This window comes from Bombus fervidus, chromosome 5 (assembly GCF_041682495.2).
Source record: "Bombus fervidus isolate BK054 chromosome 5, iyBomFerv1, whole genome shotgun sequence".
NCBI lineage: Eukaryota > Metazoa > Arthropoda > Insecta > Hymenoptera > Apidae > Bombus > Bombus fervidus.
Genome location: NC_091521.1, coordinates 12,454,053 through 12,466,339, shown reverse-complemented (window position 1 = coordinate 12,466,339; position 12,287 = coordinate 12,454,053). Strand labels below are relative to the sequence as shown.

Genomic DNA, 12,287 nt, shown 5'->3' with positions numbered 1-12,287 from the left:
ATTGGAGATAATTGCGAGATACTTTACAGTTAATCGAGTTTACATAGAGCTTTTCCTTGTTCTAAAAATCGCGGAAGCAGCAATTAAAAGGAATTAGTAGAGATTAACAGGGAATAATTATTATTAGACGTTAAAATCTATGAGAAAATATAACGAGAAATTCGACTTCTGTACTAAATTAAAGAGGAATTGAGAATAAAAAAAGTACGATTTAATAAAAGAAAAAAAGAAAAAGAATTATTTAAAGTAAGACAGAAAGAAATTAGTTGAAATTCAACAAAGCTAATAATTAAGTTTTTATTATAATTGAAATGTTTTTAATTCTAATTTCCCAGATGTTTCAGTAATATCCGACAAACTTAATAAATTAAGATGATCAAATATAAAGCAGCGGGAGAATATCCGGGCTATAAAACTGTCTAAAATCTCATTCTGTTGCATAATTCACTATTAACCTCAAGAGAACACGTCTCAAAAAGTTTCTTAAACTATTTCTCTTCAACATACGCGAGTTTCACATCACTTCAACAACGTTAATCATTCCTACGTATACGTAAGAGGGGCAAGAAAATTACCTTTCCGAACTTGCACCATGGAACCGTAGTCAACTTTTCCAAAACTTTCTCTTTCTTGCGGAATTCATGAACGTCCACCAGGTTGCAGAGTAACTCTTGCATAAAATCCATATAAAGTACGAAAAATGCTTAATTTTAACAACATAGAGGCATCGTTCATCATCAAACAGAATATAAAATAATTCGTTTGCACGTTGGAGTAAGCTGATTTATTTATTTTAACATATAACTGATTTAAATAAATAATGATGAATTATTTATATTAAATGAGAATACTCTGTTAATGGACGTGTAAGGTATTTACAATATCCATCACAAATGATATTATTGTACGTTAGAGGTAGAGAAATTTCTGAAATTTATACAAGTATAGAGAAATATACACGATATACGTCTGTATCCACTCTCAAGGGATGAACATGTATTATAGAAATTTGATATATCTATCGTATGTTAGATTGAAACATGTAAAAGATCCGATTTCTTCTGGTATTATCTTTCTAAGCCTCTTTTTTCACAATAAATATCTCTATCTCGTAGAATGTTTTGGAAACTGTTTTAAAACTGTGAATTTTATCTTTCACGGTGAACTTAATCTTTTTAATTTTGTGTGAATGCACCTTTATTGAGATTTAGCGAAGCGTGACTAGTTGAATAACGGATTCCGTATCGTATTTATGATTTAATAAAAAACATCTCTTTGTCAAGAAAGTTTATCTTATATTTTCCTTTAACAGCACTCGTAAAGTCATTTCACGTGTATTTAATATATCTAGATATAGGTAGCATAAAAAGCTTTCAAATTAAACGAAATAATCCCGACAAAATATATTGTAAGTATACTTAAACTATGACACAACTCAAATTATTTAAAACTATTTCAAACTTGGTCAAAATAATTATTTAAGAAAAGAAACGGCGATCAAATGTTATTCTTTGTAATTTTCCATTGTTAACCCTTGAGATACTTCTTTCATGGCTGTAATGTACTTCCAACATCGGGCTGAATCATTTTCAGCTGCTACACTTTCCAAATACACGTGCAATATACTTTTGTCTCTCAACGACACAAGAATCGAAAGATCACACTGAGAAACTCAAAGAACTGCTCTGCGACATTCAGCTACATCTCAACTCCAGATTTGAACTTTTGTGACCATTGGTCATTCCCTCGTGCACACACTTACGCACTGGAGATAAACACCACGATATGTTACCGTATATCTCTCTATCCAGCATAAACATACTCGAGTAACTAGACACTGAATTTCCCACCACACCCTGGCACCCTGATTCGCCCTCTAAAATCCACATCCATTACAAACACGCACATTAATCGACATCCTCCGCTCCAAACCATAATTATTCTACCCAAACATCCTTTGTACATCATACCAACCGTTATCCTATAATACAAATCTCAACGTCTCCAACAACAATCTCCTGTTCTCCACTTGCTATAATTAACATTATCAGGATGAAGATCCCAAAACCATAATATCTATGGCAAATTATTTGGAATAATTGTTTATTCTCTTCTTCCTATGGTTATGGTTTATCTCAAACCATAACCATCCACGTCTTAACTCATTAACAGACGCTGTAGTAGGAGAAGTACAGAGATTTCAAACGAGCCTTAATGCGGCAATATATCACAGTAAGCCATCAGGTAATCGTCATCAACAACTATCCTTTCGTCTCCATTTGAAACGAGCATTATACCCCAAATAATTATTACAAATTATTTCAGACAATTATTTATCCCAAACCATAACCATTCAACCAAAACCTTTATACACCATATGTCATACGAAACAATCAAGTAGTACACGCCTCGGCATCTTCAACAATAATCTCTTCCTCTCCGCTTGAAACAATTATTACATGCAAAATATTTATTACAGATTATTTAAGACAATTATTTCTAGCAAACCAAGAACATCCAACCAAAACCATTCATTGCTTTATGCATACCATGCATCATATTAACCAAAATCATTCACTGTTTCATATACGATATATCACACCAAGCAATCAAATAGTACACTCCTCGACGTCTGCAACAATAATCTCTTCCTCTCTGCTTGAAACAATTATTACATCCAAAATATTTATTACAAATTTTTAAGGCAATTATTTATTTCAAAGCACAATCATGCAAGCAAAATCGTTCACTCCTTCATACACGATACATCACACCAAGCAATCAAGTAGTACACACCTCCAACAATAATCTCTGTCTCTCTGCTTGAAACAACTATAGCAGCCAGAGTGTTCCTTACGAATTCTCTAAAATTCAATTTTTTTTTTATTCCGAGCCACAACCATTCATTCTCTCATGAACACCATGCATCAAATCAAGCGGTCAGATAATACATACCTGGACGTCTGCTACAATAATCTCTTCCTCTCCACTTGAAAAGCAGCCGTGAGTAGAATACAAGTAGGTCGAAGATCCAGAGAAGCGAGAGTTCACGACCCCTTCGTGTCACCTTTCTCTCACCCAGCACAAATTGTCCGACGCACCCTTAGTCAGCTTCAGGGTATTAATTCTCGTCGTAGCGTAATGCGAGTGATTACGAATGATTCCCGGCCGACGGAAGATAGATTTGGCCGGTTACGAACGCGGCTAGAACGCCGACTGAAACGTCCCCGGCGCGACGGCGTCCGGATGAATGTTGCCGCTCGTCTAACGACGGCTGCGGCGGCGGTAGCCTGCGCGGACCGGTTGCCACGGCTCGCGACAGAGAAACCGAGAGACCAAGGGGAATGCACGCAGGATCGAGCGCTAGGCCCGATAGAAGGGGTGGGGGGTGCGTAACAAGAGAAACAGGGATGAGGGTGAAGAGAAAGAGAAAGAGAGAAAGAGAGAGAGAGAGAGATAGGGGTTAGGTCGTGACGCCCAGTGGCGTGTAGCAAAGGAAACCGCGAGAGAAACGAAGAAAGAGATGATTTTATGGCGAAGGTAGTGATGGGATCAAGTTTACTATGAATGCTATATGAGTCGCTCGTTTGTCAGGGCGATTAATTCCATGAAACAAAATGTGCAGAAAATTGATGAAATTATATGGGATATTCATCGATCAAATGTTTTCAATTTAGAATTTTACAAGTTTTAAACGACAGATTATAACCACTCTGTGAACTTGCTCACATAATAATGGATAAGTAGAAACGAAGAAAGGGGTGGTTCTATGATGAAGATCGAATGTTTTCAATTTAGAATTTTACAAGTTTTAAACGACAGATTATAACCACTCTGTGAACTTGCTCACATAATAATGGATAAGTAGAAACGAAGAAAGGGGTGGTTCTATGATGAAGATCGAATGTTTTCAATTTAGAATTTTACAAGTTTTAAACGACAGATTATAACCACTTTGTGAACTTGCTCACATAATAATGGATAAGTAGAAACGAAGAAAGGGGTGGTTTTATGGTGAAGATAGCGACGGGATCATGTTCACCATGAACAGAGTACGGCTGCTGAGTAAAAACGAAGACGATGATATTACAGTAGAATTCTATTTATCTGATTTCCACTCATTGGAAACTTCAGTTAATGGCCGATGAACTGAACTCTTGCTAATTGAATTTGCTTATCTGAACGCGAGCTCCTCTTATGCAAACGAAAAATAATAGGCAACGGGGGAAATTGGCGGGGTTCTGTTGTATGAACCTCAATTATGTAAACTGTTTTTCTTACCACAAGTTCAGATAAACGCCATTCTATTATATGACATATGACGTAGTTAGCGATGGATTAAATTCACTATAAACATTGTATAAGTGATACGTAGAGACGGAGAAGGCGATGACTTTACGGTAGAACTGCATTTATCTGATCTCTACTGATTGGAAATTTTAGTTAACGTCCGATGAACCGAGCTTTCGTTAATCGAATTTTTATCTAATCTTATTTGAACGTGATTCTATTATGCAAACGAAAAGTAGTAGGCTGTGAGAAATATTGATGAGTTCTTGTTACGTGAACTTCAGTTATATAAACTGTCGTTTGCCTGGATAAGTTCAGATCAATGGAACTATATTACATTAGCTGTAGGATCAAGTTCAGAAACGAAAATTACACGGCTGACAAGTACGAACGCAGAAAGGGATGTTTTTATGGTGAAGGTAGCGATGGAATTAAGTTCGGTATAAAGGCTGTATGACTGACGAGTAGACTATTGGTGTTTAAACAAAGTCATATCTTTTTAAATATTGTTAAGTACACGAAATTTAGAAATAAATGTTTACTTTACATAATTTACATATTTTATATATTTTTAGATATTATATATATATATTACGTATCTTGAACATATTGAGGATAGTAAAATATCATTTAGCATAATAGGAGGACTTATAAAGAGAAATAATTAGATTCCTAATGAAATGTTCTAAAGAAAACATACAAAAGGATTTTTTTGTATAAAGCTTAGAATTTTAAATGTACAGTAGGTTGATTCCTGTTTGTTGTTTTTTTCTGGTCTTATTCAACTAATATCTTTAGCGTCCACAAAACTTTGATTATATTGATATCTATTCGATATTCATGTATTCAATATGATACATATTCATGTATATCTGTGAACATAACGGATGCTTTCCCATGTTAGCTATTTTGTATCAAAATATTCCTGTTTGATCACAAAGCGACATCACAATAATAAATTCAACGAAAATGTACTTACTGCGTATTTCTTCGTGATCTTCACATATTAATTCTCAAGTAATGACTCTACTCAATACATGTTCGAATCTGTTTGCCACGCGCTTGAATCCATCGCTAACTGACACTGTTTTAGGCTGAAAAAGGAAAGGTGGTGAATGGGAGAGGAGATGGAGTAAGAGAGAAAGATGTAAGTCGGGATTATATGGGTTGGAAGAGATCTTGGAGGTTGGACTGGGTTGTAAAGGGGAGAGAAACTGACACGAGGAAGAAACGAAAGGGGGTGAAGAAGGTGAAAGCTGAGAGTAAAAGTGAACGAGAAAGAGAGATGAAAATAGGGTGGCTTCGGATTTGGAGCAGAGCTTCGTCGTTTGGCAGAAAATTTCAAATAATATTATTCAAATCAACTGAAATTTCATCTCTTGGGTTTCCCTGCGAATTTTATTTCTTGCTGAAGAAAATATTGAATATTTTTTGTATGTATATGTATATATAAATATACATACACTTTGTAACAGATGATTGTGTGATAGTGTGGATGTTGATAAATAAAGAAAAATCTGTTCAGGTGCTTTAGAAACATGTAGAATAGCAAAAAAAAAAAAAAAAAAATAAAAATTAAAATTGAACGTAAACGATTCGCAAATCCCCTGTAGAGAGTTACAATTATATTTGAAGTTTATATTCGAGAAATAATCTATTTTTGAAATTCTTCGCCGAAACGTTAAATTCATGTTTCCTTTCTCGAATAGTAAAATACACTTGTCACTGTATGAAGTCGATTCTGTACTTATTTCATGTCTTTATCCGTTATTTTCAGTTTAGTAGAAGTACAGAAGTATTACAACGCGGATAGTATTGTTTCTTATTATATCGTACCTTCAGTTCGATCTTATCCAATCTCGTTATAATTCAAGCTATACATCTCACCGAGATATGCTTTGTAAATCGTGAAACCGAAACAAAGAAGAAATATAAAGGTTCGGTAAAACGAAGAGATTGAGATAGATTGATGATCTAAGAAGAAAATATAAAAAGAGATAGAGGCAATGAAACGGAAGAGGGTGAGGTTGGATTTGTGGAAGCGAGGGATGACGAAGCTGGACGAATTACAGAGAGAAGTTCGACGAAGGAAAGAATATTGAAGGAACGTCTGTGGAATAATAACTACGCGCTGATGCCGAAGAAATGACACTGCGTATTTAAGAAAGGAAGCAATGACGGTGCAGATAGGGTTGGGATGTTGTACTTGCGGGTGAGAATGTAAAAAGAAAAAAAGAGGAATCGGTTGGTGTCACGTGGGACGCGTATGACGCGGAAAAATAGAGTAAACTTGAAAAAGGTAATGCGAAAAATTGCTGTACTGGGAAAGGGTAGGAGGAGGGGGACAATACACGGGAACACAAACAGGAACATGATGCGTATGTAAAGGGTGTTGGATTTTAGTGAATTTACACAGCTATTTAGTGGCTGCAAAAAGTATTCGAACATAGCCATATATTTTCTAATGAAGCGTTCTTTTTATCAGCGTTCATTTTCATCATTTCAATTTGTGTAGTATCGAATTTTGATTGTCTTACGAGCATATTAAATGATACAAAATAAAATAGAATTTGACATACTCAGACCTAATTAATTATCATGTAAAATGTAACAGACATTCTTTTGGCTCTTTCGTGAATTGAACAGAAACTTCTGAACACCCTATATCATCAACAGTAGCAAACTTCACTACTATACTCCGTAACAAAGACACGAAAAAGTAAGTACGAGCGAAATTCAAATATCAGAAGCTTTTTACTTTAAATTCGCAACAGGAGTAGTCGAGAGAAAATTACCAGGACATAAAGAGAATTGCTTAACAAAAGAATAAGTAGATTATTAAAAAGGGATGAAGGAAAGAATGGGATCGCTTTTAACTCGCAGTATGCAGGAAATGTGAGGAAAAACTGTTACGAGAAGTTAGCCAGCGAGAAAGAAAATAATTGGATTGCAAATGAAGGGAGATCGGATGAAATAAAATAAAAATATCAATCACGTAATGCGAATACATCGTAACATAAGACTTCTAACATAAGAAGAAATTATCAAAAGTAAATTAAAATAAAGTAATGAAAAGTAAATTGAAATCATCCTAATAAAAGTCGTGTAAATATAATTTGTATATATTTACACATAATAGTGTTATTTTAATAAAGAAACAACGAGTAACATTGAAACAAGATTTTTTATCTTTCATTCATAAAAGAGATAAAGGAGAAAGATCTGCTAGTAAAGAAAATAATTAAATTTCTTTAATGAAGAGAGATCAAAAGGATACATATTAAACCTTCAATTATGAGCGCATAGCAAAGATCGAAAAGGAAAAATTTCTAGAGGATGAAGATCATTAATGGGGAAAAGAAATACGTATATTGTTAAAGGCAGTGAATGGGATTAAAGCATCAAGAATATTAAATTCTGAATTCATAGAAAAAGTAAAGAACAGGTATTACAAAATAGATGGAGATGACTTATAAAGAGAAATAATTCGATTCCTAATGAAATGCTCGAAAAAAAGTATAAAAAAGGAATTTTTTTATATAAAACTTAGAATTTTAAATGTATAGTAAGTCGATTCCTTGTTGTCTTTTTTCTGTTGTCTTTTTCTTATTCAGTTAATTTGTGACATCTGGTGCAGATCGTGACGTAAAGTTAATGTCGAAGTATAGTAATTCCTTAACAAAAGATGGAAAAAGATATGTAACGTATTTTAGAAGTATTAGAAGACTAAATATAGTTTTACGAAAGATATTCGTTAACAAATATGTATCTCGGTCTGCAGAGTATTGTTTTCACTACCATTTTTAATTCAGCTACGTATGATGTTTTATTCTGCCAGATCGATGGATCTTTTTCTGGGAAAATGGGAAATATGTTAAATTTATCGTGCAATTTTCTGGTTTCATTGAAAATGAAATTTATTATTCTTATATTCGTACAATCTACGATATTTTTCGGTGTAATAGCAATTTTCTTATGTGCGTTTTCTGTGTGAGTGTTATGTAGAGCTTCCGACATATGTTTCTTCGTATTAGTATCTACATGTACTACATCGATAGTAAAAAGGATAGAAATTACCAAAGGTCTAGATAAAAGGTTCGTTAATAAGAAAGATAAATACAATTGCTACCAGATGGAAAAGAACGGAAATGGGATTAAAACATCAAAGGTTTCTGCCTTTGGATCTACAAGGAAAATGCGAGGGAGAAAATTTATTACAAATTAGTTAACCAGTCAAAGTAAGTAAACCAGTAAAGAAGATAATTCTGTTGCTAACGAGGGGAAAGGAAAATAGATAAAAAATAGGAATACCAACCGATAGGTACAGAACCGATATAAAAATAGATGGCTGAACAAAGGACAAATATCAGACTAAAAGATTGCAACCTAATGTATTTCTATAAAGTGGATGAAATTAATTATTCCTTTCTAAGAATAAAAAAGAAAAATAAAATAACGAGAAAAGATCGTTTCGAAGAAACTTATTCCTTTCCATATAATTCCTTAACATTATAATATATAATATATCGTGTCATTAATAGATACAAGCGTAGCCTTTTTAATATTCGGTAAGATATGAACAATCAGATGTATCGTATACAACCTGATAAATCTCTAAAAGTTAGACAAAATTAATGATATCTTATCATAAAGGACTAGGAAATGAAAGAAGGGGTTAAAGGACGAAGCGACAACTAAATTACAAAGAAAAGTAGAACAGAAAGAAGCAAGTCACGATATGACCATGAAGAGATAAGGGCAGGAAAGTGTAGCATAAATTGAAGCGTGAGTCGAGGGAAGTAACGAAGAAATGAGTTTTGTCTTCATTCAGAGTAGCCGTTGAGCAAAAGAACAGCTATGCTGAGTGAACGGAAGTACAAAAAAACGAATGAGAATGATATCGAAGGGAAGGACGAGAATCATAGAGAAGAGAAATGTAACCTTCTAGATTGTCTTTACGATGGTATGGATTTTCCTAACGTTGGATACCAGAGCCAGCAGGTACTTTTAAACGAACCATCTCAACTCTGCCAACTAGCGGTCTGTTACGCGTGACGTCAAACCATCGGAGTTATAATAGAAAGGAGAGAGAGAGAGAGAGAGAGAGAGAGAGAGAGAAAAAAAACGAAAGCATATACATATATGCCATGTATCGTATATGTTCAATCCTTTACAGATTGTGAAATTTTTACGAAATTTTTATTTCCACAATTTCCCACGTTTTCTTCTCTCTCTCTCTCTCTCTCTCTTCATCGTTATATCTTGTATAAAGTTTTACGATTCGACGAATCCCTTTTTTTTTAGTTCTCGTTCGCTGTTTCAGTATTCTTGCACTTTTTTGTTCAATTTTACGAGAAAGGTTGAGCTTCCGGTACGAAACTCTGTTCGTATTTTATGGAAGGAAACGAGAACACCGGGAATTTTTCCGTTCGCGAATACTCATTATCGAGTGTTATTAGAAAACTTCGACTCTCGTCCGGTGAAATTCCTTTTGTTTCTTTCCTACGCTCTTCTTTTTGCATTATTTGTGGTGTGTATTTGTCCTTGATTGCATCGCGAAACGACGGTAGCAGGATCGATGCGCGCCTCCCGATCCTGGAATACATCGTTTGTATAGGTCGCGTTAAAGTACGTGCTCTGGTTGTTGTGGCGAATTGTAAATCATGGCGCATTGAATTCTACCAACTGCATGTGCAATTCTACACGAACAAATAACATTGATTTACATTGGTAACAAACTTCTAGAATTATTAGAAACGATAATAAAATGTCCCTTTCATATCTCGTCGTTAAGAAAACAAATAATCAACGTGGTTGATGTGATCAATTAATTTCCTACAGATCATTAAGGAAAATATTTATTTTAAATATTGTGATTAAAATCCTATGACACGGGAAACAAGAAATTCGTAGTATCTGTATAGCAAAGTGAAACGCAGAGCTGCATTTAGAGATGAAAATTTCGTCTCTCTATCTGTCAAAGGATTTCCAGGATGTTTCTGAAACTTCTCAGACAGGTCGACGAGTGATCGGTTTCGAACATGCACTCCGTTTCGTCGAGCTTTATGGAATTCGATCGGGAATTCTTATTAGAATCGTTTCGGGTGTGAAAGCAAGCCGTGCACGGTATAAATTCCGTCGCTTTGAGACGAAGATTGCGCGTTACATCTTTTTCCTAGCGTCTCTATCCAAGCGTTGGAAACGTATCCATCGGCTAAAATTCGCCAGTGACACGAATTTCTTCGTCGAACGGATGGTTCGACGTTCTGGCGAGTTTTCCGCGATTTTTTTAGACAAAGCGCCCCGTTTCCGGCGACACGACGTTTCCAATTCGCGTTAAAACGCGACCACACAGAAAGAATAGCGGCGAAAGATTGTTTCGATGGCAAAAAGGATTCCAAGGGATTTGATGGACATTGACAATGTTTTAGAATACTCAAAAGTAGAGGATTTTTAGCTTTCAGATTTTTAATGAAAATTTATAATTGAAATGAAAATTCTGAACAGCGACAAAGTCTTTCGTAATTTCCACATTTTTTTATCAACACGGTGTTGCTCGATGTTACGTTTTTTTTTTAAATGTCAGCTTATCTCGAGCGTATCAGAAAGTTCGATAAATAATGAAAATCGTAAACGGAGATGAAAATTTCTTCTATGACATTTTGACAATTAACGCAACGTGGCTTGAAGTTATTAAGTTTCGGTTTATTTGGAATATGTTAAAAGTTTGTAAGGGCCGAAGAAAATTGTAAACAGCGATTAAAGTTCTTTCTTTCACATTTTTAATTAACGCAGTGTCAAGTTAGTTGTTTCTTGTTTCAGTTTATTTTACATCTATTCAATGTTTGGTAAAAAGTGAAAATTGCAGATGGCTATTAACACTCGTTCGTACTTTTAACAGGATTTAATTAATATATCATATAACTCGAATTGGTACTTGTATTTTTCAAATAACGAGGGCCTTCCACGTAAAAACCATCGACAATTTTTATACTATCAAAACGTTGCTTAAAAGACAAAAATTGTAGAACATTTGAAGAATTACGATATTAATCAAACGCTTGAATATGTCCTGAAATTACGTGGTTGATTATAGTTTATTGTTGGAACGTGCGAGGTTAGGTTCATCGAGGTGACATTGTAATAAAGCGGAGTAACTAACTTCGTTAACTGATGAATTGTTCAAAATGTCTCATTTATGGACGCGCACGGATTGGCTTCGTTGAATCAGATACGAGTATTATCTTGCGCGCTAATAATCCATCTTGCAAATATAATTTTCCAAGCGTCATCCAACCGTCATTTTGGTTCTCCAACATGGCCGACAGTTTCTATAGGGCCTTCTCATTAAATCGAAAAATAAACCGATTCGCGTATCGCTTATAATTTTATGTCTGAACTTTTATGTATTTTACTAGAAACGTGTTAAATTCGTAACTATAGTGTAGTTAAGTATATAACCTAAACTAAGAGTTTTAAACGTTTTCCAATATAGGGCGCATTTCCAATGGACCGCGAATTTGTGGTTTTCTTTGAACGTTTTAGCTATGTGCAGGAAAATAAAAGTTTAAATCAAAGTTTAAATCAGTTTGGAGATTTCCTATTGGAGGATCGCGTAACGCGAAATTAAAGCTGAAGGTAAAATTACGATACAGAGCTCGGCTTTTCGGCAAATTTGTCTCAAGTTGTGTTTAACGTTCTTTCGATCGAATATCGTGTATTCGTGTTTTAATAGGCAAACATTTACTATTAGATTGTCTGAAAAGTTTCTTTCCTTTTATATGTTTTTTGTTTTACATTAGTTTATGGAATTATGCACGAATATAATAATAGAAATAGAACGACATGGATCACACCTAATTTAATAAAATAATATAAAACAGAAATTGTTGTTTATCTATTATCACTTTATGAAAAGAAAGAAACTTTTCGGAAGAAACAACCTAATATAAAGATGCGTCGTTGTAAAAGACGTGTCTGTAAAAGAAAGACACTTT

General features: G+C 34.4%; 1 protein-coding gene across 2 annotated transcripts in view; it reads right to left on the bottom strand.

The window, feature by feature from the left end:
- The window catches only part of LOC139987269 (uncharacterized), a 40,483-nt gene extending 37,211 nt beyond the window's left edge, over positions 1 to 3,272 (bottom strand). Inside the window, exon 1 of one of the 2 annotated variants that reach the window (XM_074111721.1) lies at positions 2,956 to 3,272. The gene's annotated coding sequence lies outside the window, so the exon portion shown is untranslated. The remainder of the gene's footprint in view (positions 1 to 2,955) is intronic. The other variant, XM_072003303.1, reaches the window with a different exon arrangement.
- Positions 3,273 to 12,287: the final 9,015 nt, after the last annotated feature.